Source organism: Diachasma alloeum, unplaced genomic scaffold, assembly GCF_001412515.2.
Source record: "Diachasma alloeum isolate Michigan unplaced genomic scaffold, Dall2.0 Dall_scaffold_00879, whole genome shotgun sequence".
Taxonomy (NCBI): domain Eukaryota; kingdom Metazoa; phylum Arthropoda; class Insecta; order Hymenoptera; family Braconidae; genus Diachasma; species Diachasma alloeum.
The window spans coordinates 275,894-301,059 of NW_021681000.1; the positions used below are offsets into that span (position 1 = coordinate 275,894).

The following is a 25,166-nucleotide window of genomic DNA, read 5'->3' on the forward strand; positions in this document are numbered from 1 at the left end:
TTTTTTTTTCAAATTTTCAAAGGGTCAGATTTTCCGTTTTTCCCGGGAAAGTCGACGTTCGCCAAAATCGATTTTTTTTGCCGGGTGAACGTTGATTCCAACTATTTAAGCGACGGGCTATTGAGAACTCTCAAAAGTATGTGGAAAAAGTGAAAACTGGAAAAAAAAATTTTCAGCCGGAGCCAAAGGGTCAGATCTTGGATTTTTGTACGATTCCGCTTCTCTAAGATTTCACTCGAGGGAAGTTGACTTTCCCCCATCACAAACGATCTAAGCGCGTGGGCTCCGCACTATTTTCGATACCTACCCTAGCAGAAATTGTGAGAGGCTCTGCGACATTAGCTGTTGCAGCGACATTCACGCACGGAGTGCGCTGCCGTACGGTGCGGCTAGGTCGCTGCGGGAACCCCATGCGACTCTGACGCGGTGTGCTCTCATTTTTTCATTTTATCGATAATAATAATCATCAATTAGTTGCGAGAGATCATTATTCACTAACAAATCGTTAATCCTCCAATAATTAATTTGAAAAGGCACGCGCACCAACTTACGCCGCGACATTTCTGCGAAATTCCTACTACGGTAATACAAAAGCCTTATATTGGCTATCATCCACCGCTGGCTGATTTCCTCTTCTTTATTTCACAAAACCTTTGAAAAGTTGTATCGTAATTACGCTGATCGTTGAGTGACACTGCCGCTCTCGTGACTCTCCTACTCTCCCCAGAACGGTTTTTATATCCGTTATTACAGCGGCACGATAAACGAATGTATTGATCCCAGTTTTTGCCCAGTTTTTGCCATTACCTCAGATGGTATCACTCGAGTGAGCCCACTGCGGCGAACGTTGTGGGGAACTTCCGGTTAATATCATCTTGGATGTATTTACAATCGGATTTTATTTGGTGGGGGGTAAATTGAGGTGGATGAAGGTAATTATTGTTCGGAGGTGGATTTTTTCGCAGGGTCATTTGGCAGGTAGTTGTGTGTGCGTCAACACTGAGTGCCATGCACTGAGTGCCATGCGTGTTTGCTGACTCCTTCTAGGCACCTGTTGACTTTCCACTCGTTGATTAACGATTCACTTTCTTAAGGTATTATGGCCCGGTCAAGGGGAGGGGGTCGAAAAAAGTAAAAAAAAATTATGATTTTTTTTCATACTAGGGGACTACGCCCTTGCTATGACCCCCATAACCCTTGTTCTGACCCTTGTGACTCTGATTCTAACCCTCATGACCATTATTCTGATCCTCGTGGCCCTGAATTGGATCCTCGTGACCTTTATTTTAACCCTCGTGACCATTACTTTGATCTTCGTGACTTATGACCCTCATTCTGATCCTCATGGCCCTAATTTGGACCCTTGTGACCCTCATTTTTACTCTCCTGGCCTTTATTCTGACCCTTACGATCCTTATTCTGACCCTCATAACCATTATTTTGAGCCTCGTGGCTCTTATGACCCTCATACTGATTCTCATGACCCTGATTTTGACCCTCGTAATCCGTATTCCGAACCTTATGACCCTTATGCCCTTGTGACCCTTATTTTGTTCCTCGTGACCTTTATTGTGACCCTCATGACCATTACTTTGATTCTCGTGACTCTTATGACCCTCATTCTGATCCTCATTGGCCTGATTTTGACCCTCGTGACCCTTATTTTAACCCTCGTGGCATTTATTCTAACCCTTACGATCCTTGTTCTGACCCTCATGACCATTATTTTGACCCTCGCCACCCTTAAACCCTTAGACCCTCTTGGAGTCTTAATTTCTAGACTCAAAAATTACCAAATTACCAAATTTTTCAACCAACGATTGGTTTTATGCGAAAAAACAATAGATTCCCCTCCGTCTCACGGCCTAGTTTCAGCGATGTAAACCCGCTAGTTTCCGCGATTCAACCCGAATAATTCGAAAATCCATTTTGCCCATCAACTACACAAATTCCGTCATTTGCAGTCCTGCAGAGAGAGAATCCAGCGAGAAACTCGAGCGGCGTTCCCAAAACCATTTATCGGGTGTTGGCCCCTCGTCGTTGGAGAGATTAGTGGCTCTTCCTTTTCACCTCCTCTTCTTTTTTCTCCCTCACTGTTTATTTCTTATTTCTCTCTTCTCCGAGCGAAATCGCTCGAGTAACGTACACTCCTCTTCTCTCTTGCAGCATCACGCGTCTTAATACCTCTTACACACGAATCCCGATCCAAAAAATACACTGACAGTAAAAATGTACGTGTCGAAAATGCCCGCTGTATGTATATTTTGTATCTCACTGAGACAGAAAACCCAGTACTTTTCATTCTTGGGAGTATAAGTTTCTTTAAAAGTATTCGCACAAGCGCTACCGTAAATGTAAATATCCTACGCCTTGCAATTTACATATGTCCGGTTGACTCATTAAGAGGGAAATTAATTATCTAAGGCGGGGGATTAATGCCTGCATTCATCAATTTATTTTTTCCATTGGCTTATTCGATCAGGAAGTGTTTTCAAAATTCTCGGGTGAAGAAAAAATCCGGGATATTCAAGTCGCTTTCACAGCTTCTTACGAGGAGAGAGCAGTTTCTACTGTTTGAAAAATACTTCGTGTGAAAGACATTTTGTGTTTCGTAAATTCAAAAAATAACGCATTGAGATCAAATTAAACGCTCCCTCTAAAATTGTTTTATTAATTAATCATAATAATTAGTTTCGTAAATATGTATGTTGGAAATTAATAAACGTTTGAATGCTTGAATTATATGAGATGAATAATTCATTCACTCGGAATAAATCATTTGTTAGAATTAAATAAACCGTTTGTTGAGCGCAATTTCTATGAATTTATAATTCGATTGTCATTCTCAATTATTATTTTTGAATATTGAGGAACGAATATGATTCCATAGGGAAATGTTGCGCCTTATTGTATGGAAAAAAGAATGAATGAGAATTAACGAAAAAAGGATGATCAAAATAAATAAAAGCTCTTTCGGTGAATGAGAAAAATAATATCCGCGATCGTTCAATTTTCAATTCAATTACGAATCCCCCCGCATCCGGAAATTCGCTCTCCCGCGCTTTTATCGAGCATAAAACTATTATAAACCCGCAATGAGCACAGTTTCCACTCAAGTGATAATTGAAATCCTCAGTACCAACTCGCGTGTTCCGGCGAGCGTGAAATTTCACGTCTTGTTTTGAATAATACATATTAATATCCCTCACTCACTCTAAATAGCCCCCAACCCTCAGCGGACCGATGAATTATCGATGTAACATTGTAACAAAGGAGTTACTGTTCTCGATACTCAGTGCCGATATAACAATAAAAATAAATGAAAACCTTCGCTGGAATAAAAACATAAAGGTTGAGAGTTAGAGTTGCAATTATCCTAATGGATGCAAAGTTGGATGCTGACTCCTCTGCACCCGGAATGGTAATGAGTCGATATCAACGCATACCGGCCTCTTGTATCCCACTTCCAGAAGGCCCCCCTCCCGCCTGCGCCGATGCCACTGCCCGTTTAGGGTCGTCGAACATCCGTAGTGGTTCTCTCACCTTCCTCGAATCTTCAATCTCTCAACAAATACCAGTAAAGAAACCGGGAAAGAAGTGAGTGAAAAAATTGAGAGAATTACTTTGAATTGTGTGGGTGGAATTGTTTCTAATGGAACTCCCACGAATTGTGATTGCACTGGTTGGAGACATTGAAATTTGAGATGTTTATGGCGGGGTGGGCAGACAGGAGGTGAGACGGAAGGGAATCTGTTGTTCTTTCGGAGAAAAACGATCGTTAAACAAAAAACAAAACGATATTTCAATTACAAATTTTCAGTTTAGACCATTTTTGTGTTCGAAATAGTTTTTAATAACTTTTCTATTTTTTCCCGCATATTTCAAGCCTTCGTTCATTTTTCTAGCGTCTTTTGGATAATTGGTGAATAATTAATATTTTCCGATACTCCCCAGCTAACCGTTAATTTCACTCAGGAAAATTTACGACTACTATTAGATGATTGTTTATTTATTAAGAATTTGGAAGGAATTGAAAGATTTGTTCTTGTTTTTGTGATGAATAGCTTGTGATTAAAAAAAAAACATGACAGGGCATTTTTCTACACTGTTAGAAATTTCTTGCAATTCCAGTCACAATGTCATCTGAATTTTCAATGTGAGTTTGAATTCAATTTCAATTGAAAACGTTCACTAAATTTTTCATTCATCTTGAAAATTCAAAGAAGTTATTGCCTGAATTTTATTATTTATTTATTTTATTTTGCTTTACTTTACTATTTTATTCCACTTTTATTTTATTTACTTTATGATTTATTTCATTTTTTATTTTTATTGAAAATTTAGAGAAGTTATTGCCTGAATTTTCAAAATTTTTACGGTTTTTCAGTGCCGTATGGACCTGAAAATCGAGAATTTCTTAAATATCCAAGAAATTAACTGATTCGTCAACTTTATCGTTGTTAAAAATTTCAAGCTTTTTCACTTCAAATTTCAAGAGTAATTTCCTAATACTGTACTTCATGAAAACCCCCACAAACGCCTCCACCAACATTTCCCCCCAAAGCCACTAATTTCGGGGCTATTTTCAAAATTATTGATACCAGAAATTTTAATTGCGCTCAAACAATCATTTAATCACTCCTCCCCAATTATAAATAATCCAGCCCCATAAATATTTGATACACCCGTTGTAAAATTCTTCGAATTGCAATAATAACAAGGAAGCCCACGACTCCCGTCTACCTGTTCCTACCTGCAAGTCTCTCATATTCCTCTTCCGATGACTGCAGCACGATTCGTTGGAATCTCACTCACTCTCGGTCCCGCAGTGGCCACCGGTTCCACTCGAGGCATTGCGCGTGGCTCGTTTTATTTACGGTCGCCCCATTCTCTCATTCTGCATCTCACACACTAGCCAACCTCCTGTTTATCTTGCGAGGTGTATACACCACGTAAAGATTCGTAATGTAAGTATTTAGTTTTCGGATAAAAAAGTGCATGCAAATCGCTTTGCTGGGTTGAAGACGTCGAATCTGACGACAAAAGTGACCCCTCGAAAACATCAACTCCGGCGAGTGAGTGGAATTAATTGTTGTGGGGTTTCGATTTGGCAAAAAAAATTTTCTCCGGCGAAATTTTCCCCGGGTTTTCTTACCCGTTGAATAGGTTTCGTAAATTTTTTCCCCGTCAATCTTTCCTCGGCGAATTTTTCCCTTTGAAATTAATTTTCCTTACGAATTTTTTTCATGTGGAATTTTACTTGCAATTTTTTTAGAAAATGAATTTCTTTTTTTTTGCTAATGAATTTCGATTTTTTTCTTTAAAGGAAAAAAACAGAAAAATATTGAAAATGGTTGAGTGAAAAGAAAAACTGGATCTGGATTCTAATTTTGTCTTGAGACAATTTTTTTATGGGAAAAAGTTTCCAGGGGAAATTTTTTTCCGGGGGATTTTTCACAGGGAAAAATAATCTGGGAACAGTTTTCTGACGCAGATGATAAGTAAAAGTGTCTGAAGTTACATGTCTGAGATTATTTATATGAAAAAACTGTTTGGATCCTTTAAAATATTTATAAATATCTCATTTCTCATAAACACTGACCCTTAGATTAAACAAATTATTCGATCAAATAAATGTGCGAGTTAATTCCCCAAAAATCACAAAAACAAAAAAATTCTGAATCAAGTGATGAAAATCACCCGCACGAAACTCGCGAAAGCCGAATCTCCCTTCGAAACCACAAAACAAAACCGTATTTTGTTCCTCTTACCCACTCCCAATCCCCGAATTAAAAGCCCACCACGACAATTCCACCGATGATGCACACGTGATGACATGCGAACAACTGCGGTCAAAGGGACAAGTCCTGAGTTTATATGCCCTCAGAGGGGAAAGACACTTGCATTGATTTGTAATGTAAACCAGGCGCAAGGGTGCAACATTATACTAGAGACTAAAATCCACGGTATTTTGTCAGTGATATTTTCAGCCACCGAATACCGCACTTTTACGGCTCACTCTCACTATCATTTGGTGTGATTTGTTCATTCGATATGTGAATGATAGTCTGTGTCGGGCGATCAGGGCTAGATCAAATGTGAAACATTCAACTTCACCACTTCATCATTATCAAATTTCCCATCCATCGAAAAAATGTAAAACAAATTTTTTTAATGTGCTCAAACCCAAAACTATTCACTCAAATAATGTTGAATGTTGAACGGAAGGACCAAAAAATTAATAATTACAATGTGAATATAATAATCGAGAACTGCTTCGTCATAGAACAGAATACTGAATTAATTAGTTTTTAATTTCCAACAAATATCGTGGATCTGTCGTTCTGAAACTACTAAATATCAACACAAAATGTTACATTTGAGTAGTCACTGCCTCCTTACTAAATCAATTTATCGTGCTAATAGTTTCCACCGGAAATCCAAACGTAAAATGACAAGTATCATCATACGTTTCATCAAATGATGCCTCAAATTATATTTAAAACAACTAAAGAATAATAGCAAAATCAACCGAAATTCAAATAATAAATCCAACTGAAAATTACATAAATCTTGAAAGAATCAAGAATGAATCTATCAATTCCTTCCAAATTAATAATAAATGAACAATCATCTCACATTAGTCGTAAATTTTCCTGAGTGAGCTTAATTGTTACCTCGGCACTATCGCCTGTTCGATACAACAAAACATCGCAACACTTAAAATCTGGTTCATCTTAACCGAATTTTTGCTCGTGCCAAATTAAATGTCAAAATGTTCAATAAATTCTTCCCTTCGATTGATCCCAGATAATCACCCCCTTAAATACAACAATATTACCCACCCACTGTACACAAATAAAAATTGTAGCAGTCCATTCAGCAACATCTGAAAATCGTTGCAATTGACATTAAAAATAAACACCTGTCTCCACCCTGATATCGCACGAGTATCGAAGAGACAGCTGCCACCGGCCAATTTGCTTCCTTCGGCTGAAGCCTTGATCGAAAGTCGATTCAAATGTACTTCCCTCCCCCTCCCCCATCCTCCCCGTCGCATCATCAACCTTCCATCCTCAACAAGCAGCTGATTTTGTTTTCGGCTAATTTGTTCGTCCCACTCCAATGTTCTCTCCTTGCGTTTATTTATTTATTTTGCTCTGTTTATTTTTCTTGCACTTCCCCCAAGCCCTCGACATTACTTCCTCTCAGTTCTTTATCTTCACTCGAGATTCTAGGAATTCAAATGATTCATCGGGTTTACACTTCTCAGTCTTCCCACGATCTCAATTGAGGTGAGAGCAGGGGGTGGGGGGCGGAGGGGGTGAGAGGGGCTCGAGGGGGGCAGGAGGGTGTTGGGGGATTTTCAGATGTAACTCTTGTAATTTCTCGCTGGCATTTCCCTATCACCGCGTTGGGGAAACTATTGGATTATTTGAAGCGGGGAAGTGGAAGAGCCGTCCAGCGGTTAGCGGGTATCTGAACAGCGAGTTTGTTGGATTCGGGATCAGTGGGTAATCTCATTTGGCATCCTATATCAGCCTATCCTCGAATACCAGGGGTGAGCAAACCACGCCCTGTTGCCCCGAGGACATGGCACGTGATTTTAATTTTTATTTAAACAAATGATTTTTCTCGTGATTTTTGAGAGTCGGCTCCACCTACAACTTCGCGGGTCGGAGGTCTCCCCTCTGGGCCAGCAGTGCGGGTTCTCTCTGCTTCAATTGGGCTTCTCCTGCTTCATTAATTAAGTAGATCACGCGATCGCTGGGATACTTTTTTTTTGTACTTTTTTTTTTTAATTTTCTGGCTAGAGGGGGGATTGGGAAATTGCACAGAAATTACGCGGGAAAATTAGCGGTGATTTTTTTGCTTTTTTTGGGATTGTTTATTTGTTTTTTTATGCAGCGGGGCCCTTAGCAGGAATATTTACAGCCCTGGTGTTACCTGATGCGTGTAATTTAATTAGTTTAGTCTTGGGGTGGCTTTTGCCCCAACATGTATACACCACAATCCGTTGGCATTTCCAGGAGGATTAGCTTAAGAGCTCCTAATGACAACCCGTCTTCTTGAAGCATCGACAGACGGGGGGATTATCCTCTCAACACAGATACGATGACTTTCCAGCGGATAATATTACCCAAAACAGTCGCGATAAAACCGTTAAAAAGGCGGGATACTTTATTGCAAGGGAGGAGGTGTAGCTTTGCCTGGGAATGTGGAGAATTCATTGAATAATCTGAAGTCATTATGTTTGGGGAACTTCTCATGTTAATTAAGTCGACAGCTTTCAACCGGAATAATGCATTGATGTATTTTGAGATTTATCGATGTATTTTTTCTCTTTTTTTTCGCAATAATCACAATGAAATTCAATTTTTCGATGAAACCCGAAATTCCTTGATATTTTAGTGGAACTAAGATGTGATAAATATTTCCAAAACGTGTACTTGAAATAAAAAAAAAAAATTAACAGTAGAAGACATAATTTTTCAGCAGAACTAATTTTTTCTCCAAGTGTGATAACGTAAGGACTGGAATAACAAAAATCCATCATTTTCACTGCTTCAAAGAAAAAAAAATCAATTTGTGTCAGAAATACTGTGAACAGAGTAGTTTCCAGAAGGCAAATGGTAGTATGGGAAAAGTGAGCCGATAATTATATGTTTGGTTATCGAAAAACAAGGGTCGTCCGGTGATGTACACCGGTCTTTCACAACGATGGATCTCGTTTTCTTCCGTAATCTAAATTACTTTTGCCAAAGGAGGAACGTGGAGGGGAGTTGAAAAACATAGATGGGGCGCAGTAATTCTCGACTCCATAGAGTGAAACATCCGATAAAGTGAAACAAAATAAGGATAAAGAAAAGAAATATTGAGAGAAGATGGGAAATGCCGCTTTCTGCGACCACGTTCGGCGAGAGGGGCAGGTGCCCAAGCTAATTCTCCGATTATCGAACACGCCCCGTTATATATCCCAAGCGCGCACTGGGCATCTTCTTGGTTATCCCTGTGCGGATAATTCATGGTTTTAACGGCTCTTCGTTGCGCCTTCTACCTTCACTCAAATGAAGAATAAAGAAACGGATGTGTAATTGTCTTTGATAACTTGAAGTGCTAGGGACATTTTATCAATTTTATTGTTTTAATTACCGATGGGTTCGTCTCTATTTTGATGACCAAAATTATTTGTTGGAAAAGTTCATGAAGCGATGATTCCACTGGAATTTTAGGGAATTTCGGAACTGGGAATTTGCAATTCGATAAAAAATTAATGGAAACTTTTGTTTCTATTGAACAAACAAGTGGGTTAAGGATTTCTGTCTTCTTGCTGCTCAGAAATTTGGAATTCTATTGAATTTACTGAAAATTTAAAATTTCAGGATTTTCCTCCTCTTTTTTTTTTATTTTAAGCAATTTTGGAATTGAAAATTTGCGATTTGATAAAAAAATTAATGAAAACTGTAATTTTCTGGTCAATTGAGCAATTAAAATTAGTGAAAATCAGGACAATTCATCAGAATGTATTTTTCAATTTTTAATTTACTGAAAATTCCGCGTAATTTGCAAATTCATAAGTAATCATTAAAAAAGGACAAGAAAGACGGACTAATTTCCCTGGACATTCATCAAATTCCTGCGACATTCGCTTCAGTAATTCCACCTGAATTTTTTTCCCCGCGTACATTTCAAGATCAATGACAATCGATTGTTCTAAAATAGCACTGACGTTGACGCTGAGACACCCTCGCATGGTCCATATCCCCAACACCTTTTGCCAAGTGTTGAAGAGGTTGGCACGCACGATGACGTGATTACGTGACCGTTAAAAACCTGACCTAACCGACCAAGCCGCCGGCACGCCATCATCCGTGCTTGAAAGAAACGATGAATGAACACGAGTTTTCAAGCGTTTTGTTATTGGTTACAACCTCTCACGTTGTTCCTTCCGTGAATCCTCATTAGCCACAAACAACTCTGCTCTTTCAATTTTCTCCCCTATTTTTCTCCACGGAATTATTCGGAGAAAATTTCCAAGCCGATGATTCTCGTCTTTTTTCTCTTTTTATGACGATTGAATTCTTGAGTGACACATTGCGAAGCTCCCGAGACGTCTGTGCCCTCGAGGGAGCGTTACGGTTCGTTAGTGTCGAAGCACTCGGCCGTCAGTGACTCCTCAAGGATTTGAAAGTCGTTTAAAACCATTGAATTATCACTCTTCGTCGAACTATCACTTTTAAAATATTTCCTCGCAATTTTTTCGTTTAACGATTCCTTTTTAACGTTCACGCTGGAGAGAAATGAATTTTTTTTATCCCTCTGAGGAAATAAAAAAGAGTAAACAAGAGCGGAAAGTCTCTGATGGGGCGGAGCGGAATCGCAACCACTGGGCATTTAACTTTATTACCCGCTCGGGTTAGCAGGCAAGACGACCTCTGGTTATTGGTTTCATCTCTTTGACCACTTTTGTATCGTACGTTCAATTTTCGGTTTCATTTCTTCATCTCTGGGGCTTGAATTTTTTTTTCCCCATTTCTCGACCTCACCCGGGTGTACGGATGTTCACGATATGTGATACGTAATCAAAAAGGCAATTGACCTTTTGCTTCCTCAATTTTAGGATCGGGCTATTGAATTCGAATCCATTTAAGGGGATCAAGTGGCTTTTACAGTTTGCTACAGACCACACGATAGATTCAACCATTTTCAGTCGTCAATTTGGCAATTAAAGTTGATTAATTAATTAATCTTGCGTGAGAAAAATTTGGAAAAATTAGGAATATTTAGCGCCATTCAAATAACATTTTGTTGTTGTTTATGAATAAATAACTGAAATTGTTTAAACTTTTGGAAACCCAATTTTTTTAATCATGAATTTATGACTAAAAAATTAAAACTATAAATTTATGAATAAATTTGTTAGAGTTCCGATGAAATGATTTTTCTGGTGGATAATTCATTGTTTACAAATTATTTATAAAAAATGCTCATAATTTCCAAAAATTGCAACTTTTCAATTGTTTCACCAATCTTTCTCCAAACGTAAACTTTCTCATTTTCCTTCCCATATTTAAAATTATCTTTCACAAAATAACTTTTCTCTCCATGTGATAAATCTGTTTCTGAGTTATGAATACTAAAAAAGTCAAGTGTGTTCATTCCACCCCACCCTCCCCTAAACATGATCTTTCTCATGCAAGATATTCTTACGTCTCACAACAAGACAACTTAAAATAAAAAAAAATGAATGCAGAGAAAAAAATCAAATGAAGATGCAAAAAAGACTTCAGATAATTACGAATTAAGGGCGGAGAGCCCAAGTACCGCATACGTAGTCCCATCACGCCTATGACCCCTTGACTCTCTGATATAATTGTTGCACTCTTCGGCAACACTTGCCAGCCATTCGTCATACCCCGGGGAACATGGTGCATCAGCAATCTGCCCCAGTGCCAATAGACCATCCCGGGAGAAAAAGTGAGACCGAGAGATTTAACCCGTTGAGATTCAGACGTGGTTGGCTCGCGATTCAATGTACGTGGCCATTAACGGCCATAACCATTACCGATTCGACAGAACTCTCGGGGGGGATTATATTGCTTTCACGTTTCAAAAAATTTGCCTCGCATTTCCTACGTACTTTACGTATGCCATGGCCTGTGGAAAATTAGCATATTATCCACCGGGCTTTTTCGTCCTTGAAATTAATGCTCGGTGAATTTTTTTTAATGAGTCATCGAGTTTTAATTAAAATTCTCGTGGATTTATTGGGTTAACGAGGGGATGATTAAGTGCGTATGAATGAGAAGATTATTATAATTTTTTCAGCGTTTGGGGCACTGAGACTTATTTTAATCAGGTTATTTTGAACAATTTAATTCGGTTGCGAAATATTTTTCAGAGGAAATTTTTTTTGTCGAGGATATCTTCAGTGAAAAACTATTTCAGTAAAAAAATAGTGTATTTCATCACTTGTGCGTAAAGTGAAATTTTACGCACGCTTCACGTGCGAGAAACGTGTTGTTTCAATTCATCTCCGAATTTATGAAGAAATTTTTAATTTTCATAATTTTTCAATTATGATTTTCCGAAATAGCTGGGTAAAAATATACCCTCAACCCATCAATTATTTACCCTTCAACGAGAAAAAAATACGGGTTCATGAAGCATCGTAGAAATTACAGTGAACGACAGTAGAGTACTTCCCTTGTTAGCAAGTACAACAACAATTTTCGAAAAAAAAAGAAGCAAAAAAAGCCTTTCGTTTCGTCAGAGTGAGTGATTAGCGATCGTCAGGTATCCAGGAGATTATAACACTTCACTCCGAACGCGTAAACGTCTCGTTACTGTCCCCCTTTTCGCGGAATCAAATGCCCAAGCGGCGAGAATCAGAACTTCTCAACTGACTCATCGATAAAATCCGCTAAAAACTGTGGATAAACCTCAATTACTGCTCTAACCCTCTCATTACGCCTTGCACGTCGCAATAATCTTATCGGAAATGTCTGAGATATATCAGCCTCAATAAATTTACTTTCAATCATTCAATTTCCTAGAGTGAGACGCGACTATTTCATGAAGCGGAAGAGATGCAAACGACCTTTACACATTTCTAAAAGCACATGCCGTAAAACATTCATATGATATTCACTCATTTAATCTATTCATATTTACGTGTTTTTTTAAGACAAAGAAATGGGAATACAGTGGATACTCCCTAGCACTGTAAAACTTAAATGTAAATTACGTTTATGAAGCCATCTTTTACGCTTTCTGAAGTGTATATTTTACGCTTGAAGTCGAAGCGTAAATTGCGTTTAGCAAACCGTAAAAAACGCTTCGCAAAACGTAATTTTGTTGGGTTTTTCTCTCTGCGTGATTTCGCCTCTCTAAAATTTCAGTTGGAGAAGTTGCCTTCCCCCACCCTAAGCGTGTGTGCTCCTCTGCGCGACATTAATGCGCAGTGAGATCACTGACGGTACAGAAGGATTAGAACAGACAGTTTTTCTTTCTCTGTTCCTCTTTTTCCCCAGTCAATGTACGTCAACAAAAATACGGGAGAGATTTTAATATTAATTGATGACATAATAAATTATTTAATGATTTGAGAAAACCGTCATTTTGGCTGATGAAAACTTGCGTATACTACTGCTATTAAACAAAATTTCTGGTAAAATTTCCGGGGATTCCAATAAATAAGATTCTATTGTGAAAACACACGGAGAGAAATTCTCCAGAGAAGTTCTAGTGCCGGCACTGGAAATTTTATTGAGCAGAACGTGAATTTTTCAATTCTTATACGAAATTTCCACAGAAATCCCTAGAAATTTAATTATAAAATTGTTCCTAGTATATGGAAATGTGTTCCAATCCCAGCCCTTGAATTTTTCTAAAGAATTTCTTCCCTGCATCACCCCCAGCCGATTTCCATGAATTTTGCAACAAAAACAGCTTCTTCCCATCAAACAAAATTCATAACTGCATTACATTTACCGGAAGCTCAAAGGCCATTCATCACTCATAATCTCCCACCTATCATCCGATTGATACCCATCAATGCCACTGCCAACTCCCAGCATGAAACAAGAGAATCTCCGCCGAGAAAACAAAAAAAAAAATTCAACCGAAAAACAAAACAATTATCACTGATGCCTGGAGGCTCTGATCGATGGGAAACGTGGCGAGTGGAATGAGAGCATCCTGCCCCGAGGATCCCACGCTCCGAGAGCAGTTTCGGCTGCCGTTTTGGCTCCCTGAATGTTCCCCGAGTATCGAATAATCACACGAGATGCAGGCACATTAAGAAAAAAAGCGTCTGAGTTGGAAGAAAATACGGAACTAAATATGAAGAAAAAAGTGGCCGGAGGTGAGAGAAGAAAACGAGAATTTTTTGCCAGCGCAATTTACTATTCCTAATCACTGTTTATTTTCATTCTCAGTACGTCCCCTCCTCCTCCTCCTCCACCCGCTAATCCTGGGCAATAAAGTAAATAAGAGTCTGGTTAAGGGGAATGAAATGTAACAATACAGCGTCCCGGCTGCTCACCTCGGCAATAGTGGAGAGGAGTGCACAGAGACATTTCGGTCTTCTCGGAGGCGGCTGTAAACAAAAGGCGTTAACCCAGCCTGCTATTTAATTACAGAGCGCTGGAGTGCTTGATGCTGGAGTAATTGAGAAATAATAATCACTCGAACCAGCTGGGAAAGGGCCGGTGTGGAGCTGCGAACTGGCTTCTTGCACGCGTAGACTGCCGATTTTTCGCTTATGCGGCCATCCGGAGGCACTCGAGTTTCCCCACTGCATGGGAGAGGAATTAATTCGCACGATTGTGGAGCGCAGTTTTTAATTCTGGTGTTTGCTTCGTTTTTGTGTGGACACTGAAAAATTATGGCTAATTGCCGAGTCTTTGAGTAGTCTTCTGGTTGTGGGGATTACGGAAGAAGATGAATTGTGGTGGCAGCGGTGGAGGGGTTTGCTGCAAATTCCGGAATAATTTTTGGAAATTTTTATTGAATGACGCGACTGCTTCGTGGGAATTTTGAGGAATTTCGGTTGGGGCAGTCACGGTTTGATGGGGAAATCTGTGGAACTGAAGGTGATTTCAGTTTTGGGAGTTTGAATTCAATTATTTTGTGAAAATACAAGTAAGTTGAGGAATTCTTTTTTGTCAAGTGGTAATTCCATAAAAATTTCAATTAATCTTGACATAAAAAGTTGAGTAAGTGGTAAAAAGTCAATAATAACCGTAAATTTTAGTTTACTTGTTCCACGGAGATCAATAAAAATCAGAAAAATTCAGGTAAATATAATTTTGAATATGCAATTTATTAAAAATTCCGCGTCAATTGGTTCTGAATATTTTACATGAAAAAACAAATAAATTGGGGAATTCTCGTCTTTCTGCTGCTAAAAATTGAACTGAATTCTCAAAATTGCATTGAATGCTCTATAAAATCTGAAATTTCATGGTTTTTCTTCTCCCTGAATGGAATTCAATGCCTTTCAATTTTTTTTACTATTACATCGACTATGATTAATTTATTTTATTTTCCCTATCAATCACGCAGTGATTGATCAGCCCCGAAAAATTTTCATTCCCGACGCAATAAATCTCTAGTTTACCCAAATCATCAGACAACAGAAAAATTTTCCTCACACAATTTCAAATCAATTGTTATTCATCCAATTAAACGACGCGATGATTGCCATCACCATTATCATTACCCTGAGAATTATTCAATTAAATTTTTTTCACAAATTTCGTTACGCCGCATATTGATAAAATGCAAATGCACATAACGGCAATAGGAAAGTAAGTTTTGATATAATAACACCTTAAAGGTGGCTTTTTATCGATATCACAAGCCCATATAGAGAGTTCACTGGTGTATCGCGTAACGAGTGAGCGTGTTGCTGAACACGAGAGTAAGTATACCATAATCCACTTGATAATGGCTTCAAAATGCAATGCAAGCACCCTTCCACACAGAGCCCCATCGATCTCCTAATTATGATATTCGAGAGAGTTAAAAACAGCAGAATCTTGGAAAAAATGAGGGGGTAGAGGTGACTCGGAGCGGAAATCGAGAGAGAGTGAAAAAATAATTTAGCATACATGTGGTGACATACTCGGGGGCCAGTTGGTGCCGCTGTTATCCCTGCTGCTATAATTATTCATTTTTAATTAGAGCAATTAAGGGGTAATTGATGTACTCGGGGGGCCTCCCTTCGTCCCGTTATTTTTCTTGAGTTTGTTTTTCCGACCGTATGTCGTATTGTTGTTGATGACATCAGTTTTTCAATTTGATTTATGCAATACATTTTTTCCAGTGATCAATTAATTAAACGGGGGAATTAATCCTCTATTAAAGCGCGTCCCCTTTCCTAGTAAACTCAAACATTTAATTTTGAGGATAATAATGTGAAAATATTTTTCAGACATTTGCCAATTATTTTTTAAGAATCCTAATTGTTAAAACTCCAGGAAATTTCGCTTAAAAAAATACGTTAATACCTCGAAGTGATGAAACGAAAAAAATAACGATATAAATTTCAAAAATAATCCTCATTAATCTCACAATTTCGTCCCGCGTTATCATGGCAAATCGAAAAAGCAGGTGACCTATCCGCGATAACCACCAGAAAAGATTATACCCCCGATACCGCGCACCTCTCACTTCTTCGACATTTTCCGCGATAATTAGCAGCAGACGCTGTCACCTTCATAATGAAAAAAAAGCGTCCTTCGAGATCGATCGTTCGAATAAATCAAAATCCCCCGGCAATTTGTTCCCCCATATTTGCAGCGATAGGCAGGTGGTATCGTTGAGAGTTTGGTCGTTGTATGTGGCTCGATTAAGTCTGATAAACTGAAGGGATAAAAAGAGGAGTCGAAGAAACCCGGGGGGAGAATAACACAGGAAGGAGCGTCCTTTTCTGAGGTCGAGGGATCAGGATTGTATATCAAGCCCTGATACGGGGTTGGTCCCCGTGGTATCACCCCGTTGGCTAGTACCAGCCGGTACTACGCACCCCAAACTACCCTCGTTGGCAAACCATTACGCTACGACTCGGCGTTCCTTACTCCATATGAAAATGGACGACTGAACCCTGGGGGAGAGAGAGAAGTTTGTCGAGGGAGTGAGGAGGAAAATGCCAGCATAATGTCTAAGACAGTGAATACTGACTGGTTTATGGGGCCGGGGAAGGGTGATGTGTTCGATGATTTTATGCAAATTGGCGAGCTATTTTGTGGTAATGGAAAATTGCTATTGAATTTTTGGGAATGTATTTTGCTGGAATTTTGAATAAACTATCGCTACGAGTGTAAATTTGAAGTTAGAGAATAAATAATTGAACTGAAATTCAGAGTTTCCATGGATTGATTTTTGGAAATTGTAAAATGCTTGGAGAATTGAATCAATTTTTAAAGGAATTTTTTATCAACCGGCGAGAATTGATTTAGGCGATTGAAGAGGCTCAAAGAAATCTCTATTTTGAATTTTTCTATTCATTCCACTCAGAAGTTTGTTGGGAATTAGTAAAGTCGAATATTTATTCCGATGAAAATGTTCTAATGGTGTGGAATAAATAATAAAATATAACAATAATAAAATACAATAATTGAAATAAAATTCAGAGTTTGATTGTTTTACAAAATTGTGAATTTTCAGTAACGAAATTCTTTCGAATCATTTTCTTTCAAGTCATTTTCTTCACCAATTCGATTTTTTAATGCATCATCAACCGTTCATTTCCATAAAAAACAAATCATGCAGCTAAAAAAAAATTCACTTAAACTGTCAATGAAGGAAAAATGAATAAGTCTTCAGCCTTGATTCATAGGATTTCTCATAAGTAGATGACAACCTGATTTATCCGTGGTAATACCCGTCAATCACTGGTGTCTCCCCATAATTGCATGAATAACTGAAAAATCTAACTCTAATACCGAAGTACAGAAGAGCAAAAACGTATGAAAATCCTGAAAATTGAATCGATCCTGTTTGGTTATGGTCGAAAGGCCCTCGTAATGGTGACTATCCCATGGATATCGAAAAATGTGGAAAACGGTGGGCTGGCCGTGATTGAAGTGTAATAATAGACATGGATCATGCCACGTTATCGAGGATAATGACATCGTCATTATGGCATCAGTGTATACTCAAGATTTCTCGAATCCTATCATCAAAACTTGTTTTTCTATTATCGTATCTGTATCAGATATCAATCAAATGGATAAGAAAAATCGAAAGAGGAGAATTTTCTTCAAAAGTCTGTCTGAATTTCACACACCTTTTGTAGACATTTTTCGGGCATTAAAAAACATCTGGATAAAATAAAAATTTGTCTGAATTTCAAAAATGAATTAAGATGTTTAGGCACCTGTTCGTCCGAAATTCAGAAAAATTTTCATTTCATTCAGTTGTTTTTGTCTGAAAAATGTCGTTTCATTTCACTCCAACGAATTTGTTGTGAAATCTGAAATTTCATAATTTTTTTTCTCTTAAATAGTAGAGAATAAAATTGGGAATTCTACGCAATTTCCGGTAGACCCCTTGGAAATTTCTATCAAGGGATAATTCCACTAAAATTTTTCTGAATATTTCGAATGAAAAAACAAATCAATTGTGGAATTCTCGTCTTCCTGCTGCTAAAATTTAAATTGTATTCTCAAAATTGCGTTGAATGTTCAGTAATATTTTTAATTTCATAGTTTTTTTCAATTTCTCTCTATAAATATTTTTCGTAAGTTATAAGACACTAAAAAACGTCTGAATAAAATGAAAATTTTCCTGAATTTCAAAAAATTAAAAATAAATTAAGATATTTAGGCACCTGTTCGCCTGAAATTCAGATAAACTTTTATTTTGTTCCGATGTTATTTAGTGTCTGAAATAAAAATGGCATATTCGGTCTTTTCGTATTTTCCACTTCACAATTTAATTCCCATTTCGTTCCAGTTTTAACCAGAGACTTCAATAATTTGAAGCTCAAGCAATTTTTTAAAGCCCAGAATAACTCCCCGATAATGTCTTTTTAATGAACAAGACGAAAATAAAAAATTGCGACTCAGTTAATTGATCCTCACCCCTCGGGAGCCCTCAAAAGTGTAAAACAGTGAATTATCGCGTTACACTGTCGTGAAAATCCGATCATTACTGGGCGTCAACATCGTTATTACCGCGATGTCGCTTTTCTGGTGAGTTGGGCGCGGCTAATTCAGTTCGTTACTCCCATCGGCTCATCGCTCTCTCGCTCCTTCATTCCCCAAGGGGATCATACACATTATCATCGTTTACGCGGATAGATGAAGTGAATACTGCGTTTAACATTTTGCGTGTATTTGTATTGTCACTGATGAGACTTCGCCGGGGTAACTTGACTAATGAGAAATGTCCCAGCTGTCACGGCGCACCCGTGGGGTCACAAGTGACTAAAGTATATTCATCCCTTCGAAGTATTAAACATTGATTAATTATTGGGGAAATTAGGAACTGTTACAGTGGATTTTATTTTTTATTAAATGGAATCTACGGTAATAAATATTTGAACCAGTGGGAAATTGCTCTTGTATCGCATATAGTATCGTTATTTTTGCTGATAATATTTTTGCCAAGCATTTTCGGAAATTTCAAGTATATTTCAGATATTTTTTTCTTACTGAAAAATCAGTTCGATTCTAGGATATTCAATGCAATTGCAATTTTAACGTCCACATGATATAATGAAAATTATTAAATAATTTTAAAATCTAAGGAAAAATTTCCCTGAATTTTCAATCCGCGGAAAATTCTAGATGTCATCAAAACATCAGTGATAATCTAACATGGAAAATCCAATTATCCCGAATTTCCGATCTGAATGGGAAAATTTCATGAACGATTTAATCTTAAATTGAATTCCAATGCACAACATTGAGAATTCGAGTGCAACTATTGTTCAATTAGAAAAAAATTCTTACAGTGTGGGTCGATACACCAAGAAAATTCCAAAACTTAAATTTGAACGATTGCAAAGCTCCCATTCGGGGGCAAAAAAAACGACAATTGTAGAAATCCAATTTTTATGAGCTACAGATGGAATAATAGTTCTCCCTCGCATCCTCCACCCATTCCCATACCTCTCTTAATTTTGAGGTATTATTTTTTATTCAGTGCCATTACGTAAAGTACACCGGTGCTCGTCATTATCGCTGGTGTGCCCGAAAGCTGCACAACGGGGCCGAGAGCGCTCGAATTATCATTTGCCACGGCGTTGCGCGCCACGGGTACGTGCGATTAATCGTCCAGATTATAATTCAGTCCGGGGGTAACGTAACGGCGTTCATTAAAATCAGATTTATACTCGGTAGAGAATTTTCGCTTTAGGACGAAGACACAAGGAATTCCCCTGTTAACATTTTTCATTTTGTTTATTTTGAGTATTTTGAATTTGTGTTTACGTTCATTTTACGTGTAATGCCGGGTGAATAAAGTGCGTCGCGGGCGGTGATGTTACTGCCTGTCTTTTGCCTCGAGTTGGGTAATTTGGACGGCGGTCATGAGTGGCTAAACGCTTGTGAGATATCCGCTGCTGTTGGAGAGTCAAAATGATGAGGGGAAAAAATTTGTTTTTTCGGGGGAGACATATCGATTATAATCTCATCTTCATTTACATAATATAACATATATTACGTCTATCTCTCGTAATGTTTTTCATTCAAGAATTTTAACTGTAATTCAAGGTATTAAGAGGATTGAGGTAAAATTATTTGCCAGGAGATTTCACGACTCTAGAAATTGACAAGGGAATATCTTCTTGTATCAAGGAAATCAAAAGTATTTTTCTTTGTCAAAAGAATTTTTTTTCTCTCAGTGCACTAAATCATCGAATCGCTCGAAAAAAAATTATTTTCACACCCAGAAAAATGATTTATTTGAATCAAATCCAGTTGATTAAAATAAAGTTAAATAAATTTGTTTTCCGAATTAAATAAAAATTTATTTTTGTCAACTATTAATAAATCTTTATTCGATCCAAATAAATTCTTTATTTATACCAAATAAACAGTTCTCCTATATTAAGAAAATTTTATTTGAATCAAATAAATTGTTTCTTTATAATAATGAAATCATTTTCTTGAAACAAGTACAAAATTTCCAAAAAATATTCTTATTTGTTTCAAAAAGCCCATTTTCTGGGTGCACCCCCGATGATCTTATTGATCCCCAACTGAAAAAACTGAAATACGAGTTTCGTCGTATCAAACAAAAAAGAAAAAGAAAAATCCCTGTGAAAGAAAAATAGGGAAAAAAATATGGAAATTGTAGTAACGATAAGGCGCGTATGGTAAGAGCAAGGCGACACGCCTCGCGTCCCACCGATAAGCGCCGGAGAGGGAGAGAAATTGTCCCCCCCCGCCGGGATATTAAGTAACATTAGACGATTATTCGTAGTGGCAAAGTCGATGCTCACGAGTTTCTCGAGTGAAAGTAACACCGAACCCCCGAACACACGCGGCAAAAGGGACAGAATGCCCGAGCGACCCGACATCTCGCGGGAGGCAGGCGTCACGCCCACGCAAATTGACCGACCATTGAAGGTACACAGTGGCCAGGGTTACTCGTGTTCGACCCGCCACCGATTTAATACACTTTCCTCAAACTCACGGCTTTGTTATGCTTGTTTTTTTTTTTAGTTTTGCGAGAAGCGGGGAAACTACTGGGTGGAGGGGCACAGGTGCAGTGGCTCGCGTGGCTTGCTCGTGACCCACCGCCTTATCATTATCGACTGTCGCGATCTTTATCCGTTTAATAATCGCGTGTGTAACCGATCACTTGCGATCAATTTTCAGTCATCGAATTCCCTCGGCATTTTTAGCTTTTTAGTGGGATGGAATGATAAGGTCAAAATATTCCACTTGATTTCCCTGGTTTTCCCTTTTTTCGAAGTTTATTTTTTTTATTTGGTTTTTTTTGAGTAAATTAGGGAGATTGATTTCGCTTTTTTTAGAGGTAGAGGGAGACGAATATTTTGAATGACAAAAAATTGAAATCTGATTTTTTAAATGATCAAGGAAAACAAAATAATTTGTTTCGTTTCAGAGATTAAAAAAATGACATCTGCAATTTCATGGAATTCTTATCCAATTTTGTTCTCCGTGTGGGAAAAAATAATCCATCTGTTGGAAATACGTGGTTTTCTTTAGGAATTTCCGGAATTATTTTGTCCTAGAACCACCATTATTTTTTCCACACTTCAATTGAAAAATTCGATTATTCCTGAACCGAGCACACGGAGAGAAATGTTCAGTAAAAATTACGGAACTCACAATTCGCTCACCGATTGCTGAATCAACTCAGAAAATTTATGTGACGGTATCGTAATTTTTCACAGGAGATTCAGATAAAAATTACGGAATGCGGAAAAGATACTTCATGTTTGTTGAATATTTTTCTCCGTGCAGTTAAATTTTTTTCTTCATTCTAAGTGATTTTTTCCGTTAAAAAATTGTAACACCCAAAATTCAATGTAAATGCCCAGCCATAAAAAACCCCCACGATTTTCCCGGAACATCCTTAAATCCTCCAAAGTGTCCCAAAGAGTTATTTACGATCCAACCCACGAGAGCGTCCCGCAGGTGCCTCCTCCGGCCTCTCAACCACAATGGTTTTTGCATATTCATCGAATCCCAGTTTTATCGATCTTATATTATCGAAACGTGCTTTAATTGACTTTGGATTCTCTCATTAGTGCTAATGGCTCAATTCTGTACCCCCGGGTATTTTTTTTCCCCTGAAAAAAGGGGATCAGAAAACACGGTAGGTGTGAAGAGAACCGATTGCCCCGACACTCGCAGAGGGCTTTGCATTTGTTTTTTCGGTTCATTCGATCGCCGTGGAAAATTGCGGAGATTCTGATGTACCTTTTGTATCGTAGAAAGCCGCTCTTCCTTGATTATTTCAATTTTTCGAGGTAACAACAGGTTTAGTCGGGTTGAGGCACTTTGAGGTGTCCAATTGCAACCGCAATTCGCTTTTTATTCGATTATCATTTTGTTGGATGAGTTTGGAAAAATGGGAAAACAAGACGCAATGAACATTTTTTTCAGGCACTTCCTTTCTTCATTGAATTAATGATAATTTGCTCGTTAAATAATTGTTTTTTTAATTGTGTGTTTTAGGGAAATTTTTGGAAAATGTCAGAAGATCTTTCTCTAATTCCTGATATTTTTTTAAAAAAGATTGTTGAACTTTTTTTTTAGATATTTTCTTTCTTCCGTGAATTCATAAGAATTTCCTCATTAAATAATTTTTAAAAATTGTTTTTGCGGAAATTTTCATGTTTTAAAAAAAAAAGTTGTGAAACATTTTTCTCTCTACAAATGTCAAAATAGTTAATTCTAAAAAGTATCGACAACTAATAAATATTTGAGGTGAAAAATATGAGATTTTTTTTTATCGATGATTAAATTTCGGCTAAAAAACCCTCAGTATTTTTCTCCAAACCGAATGCAGAAGAACTTTTTCACAATTGGTAGCAATTTTGATGGGCGAGTAGATGCAAAAAATATCACAAAACCGTAAAAAGTACAAGTGGGCATTTAAGGATTAATCCAAACGCAAAATCGAGGCGCGGCACAGTGGTTCATACTAATATTCAAAAGCTTTTGCATCGAATGCAGAGAGAAGGCAGCAGCATACCCTGGGTTATATACGCAGACGTGTAATCTTCGGAGCTAGCCACTGGGCGGGGTAATGATACGCCCGTAAGCAGACGCAGTGGTGTACTGAGTCGAAGTAACTCGCTAAACCACCGACTTTTGTGACTCACGTGTTTCATATGCCAAAGTCAATGTATGGATGGAGGAGTCACTTCACTTGTTGGTGTACAATCAGTGGTAAAAGCGAAGAAACTTACTGAAGGACTATGCCATTTTCATTATTCAAGGATTAAAAAACAAAATTTTTTAGAAAAAAATAATTTTTTTTCCAGTGAAATAAAATGATTTTTGTCACTCCGTTGTTGCAAAAAATATTGTTCGTCGTACCACTGTTAGACAATTACTCTTATAATTTCAAGTGAGAAAGCTTGAAATTTTTAACAAAGACAAAGTTACATTTCCGTAGATTTTTTGATTGACGAATCAGTTAATTTCTTCAATATTCTTTGAGAAACTTTGAAAATTCTGAAAATTCCGGCAACAACTTCTCTGAATTCTCAATCTATTGAAGATTGAATTGTATGTGATGTTCAATTCACGATAAGTTCGGAAATTCGAGGTTTCAAAACCCAATTTTCATGAATTTTTAAGATAAATGAGAAATTTAGTGAACGCTTTCATTTGAAATTTACTTCAACCCCACAACATCGAAATTTCAGACGACGATGTGACTGAATTTTCCAGAAGTGAGAGAAAAGTTTTGTTTTTCTTTTGCCCAACTGAAGTGAAATATTAGCGAACGCGTCTGATAATAAAAAATCATTCTTCTTTACAGAAAAATTAATTGCAAAAATCGGCGAGAAAACCAAAAAATTTCTCGTTTGTATTTTCTCCTGGAATAAAGAATCCCCTCCTCTCGTTTGCATATGCGCCATCGGATTACATCTCTCCCCCCGCACATCGCGCCGAAACCACTGTATTTTAATTTCGCCGAGAGACGAAATGATGAAAACTCCTCCACGAATTTTGGAATACGTTTGGGGCTAAGACCTCGGGTATAATGAGACAGGTAGAATTTGGATAACCTGTGTTTAGCAGGGGAGGCGCTTGGGCATATACCCCTACTTGCATTTTAGTCACTACCTACTTTTCGTTATTAAACCGCATATAACACTGAGTGGATTTCGTTCTATGTCTTTACGCCCGAGACTCATGCAAATCCCATGGGAAACCGACGTGATAATTGGGGGGATATAGAGCGATCAGTGAACCCAGAGTCGAATCAATTTAAGGAAACGTTCGATCAATAAAAAAAAATCATCACGCCTTTTGTTTCCAGAAAAATCGCCCGAGTTGTTCACTGTTAAAAATTTTACTGAATGAAGAATTTACTTGGTTCAAATGAATATTCATTAACAATGAAAAACCATTTATTTAATATAAACACAACCTCAAATGAAGAAGAATTTTTACTTTGGATAAAACTTGATTTCGCACGATTTAAATAAAATCTTTTCGATTATAAAAAATAATTTTTCTCGGTCTGCGAATGAAATATTTATTCCAAGAGGTGGGATGTTCATTCATCGATAGGTAAAATATATCACCAACGCTGCGGCTGTGGGAAATATACACGGAGAGAAATTTTTAATAAAAATCATCGTCCTCGTTTCCTCATATCTGTCCCGAAATTTAATAACAATTAATATATGATGATCAAATTTTATTCTGCGTTAGAGACATTTTATCCTGGCGCATAATAAATTTTACCCTTTCAGTCCAATAATTTTTCTGTGGAAAACGACGAAAATTTTAGAACGGTTGGTAAATTTTGCCCTATCGGTACAGTAATTTTTATTTTTATCAGGATAAAATTTCTCTCCGTCTATAAACATCACACACAACGTCCAAGCGTTCCCCATTCCTTTCCCCCGCTTCCCCGCCGAAATTCATTAAAAAAATCTCTGATAATTCACAAATAAAGCAACCACTAACACCGCCCACTCGTTTGCAGTCGAA

At 37.6% G+C, this 25,166-nt stretch overlaps 1 protein-coding gene across 1 annotated transcript in view; it reads right to left on the bottom strand.

The window, feature by feature from the left end:
* LOC107045119 (aryl hydrocarbon receptor protein 1) overlaps nt 1-25,166 on the bottom strand; it is a 112,668-nt gene that overhangs the window by 82,409 nt on the left and 5,093 nt on the right. The gene's annotated exons all lie outside the window — the stretch shown is intronic.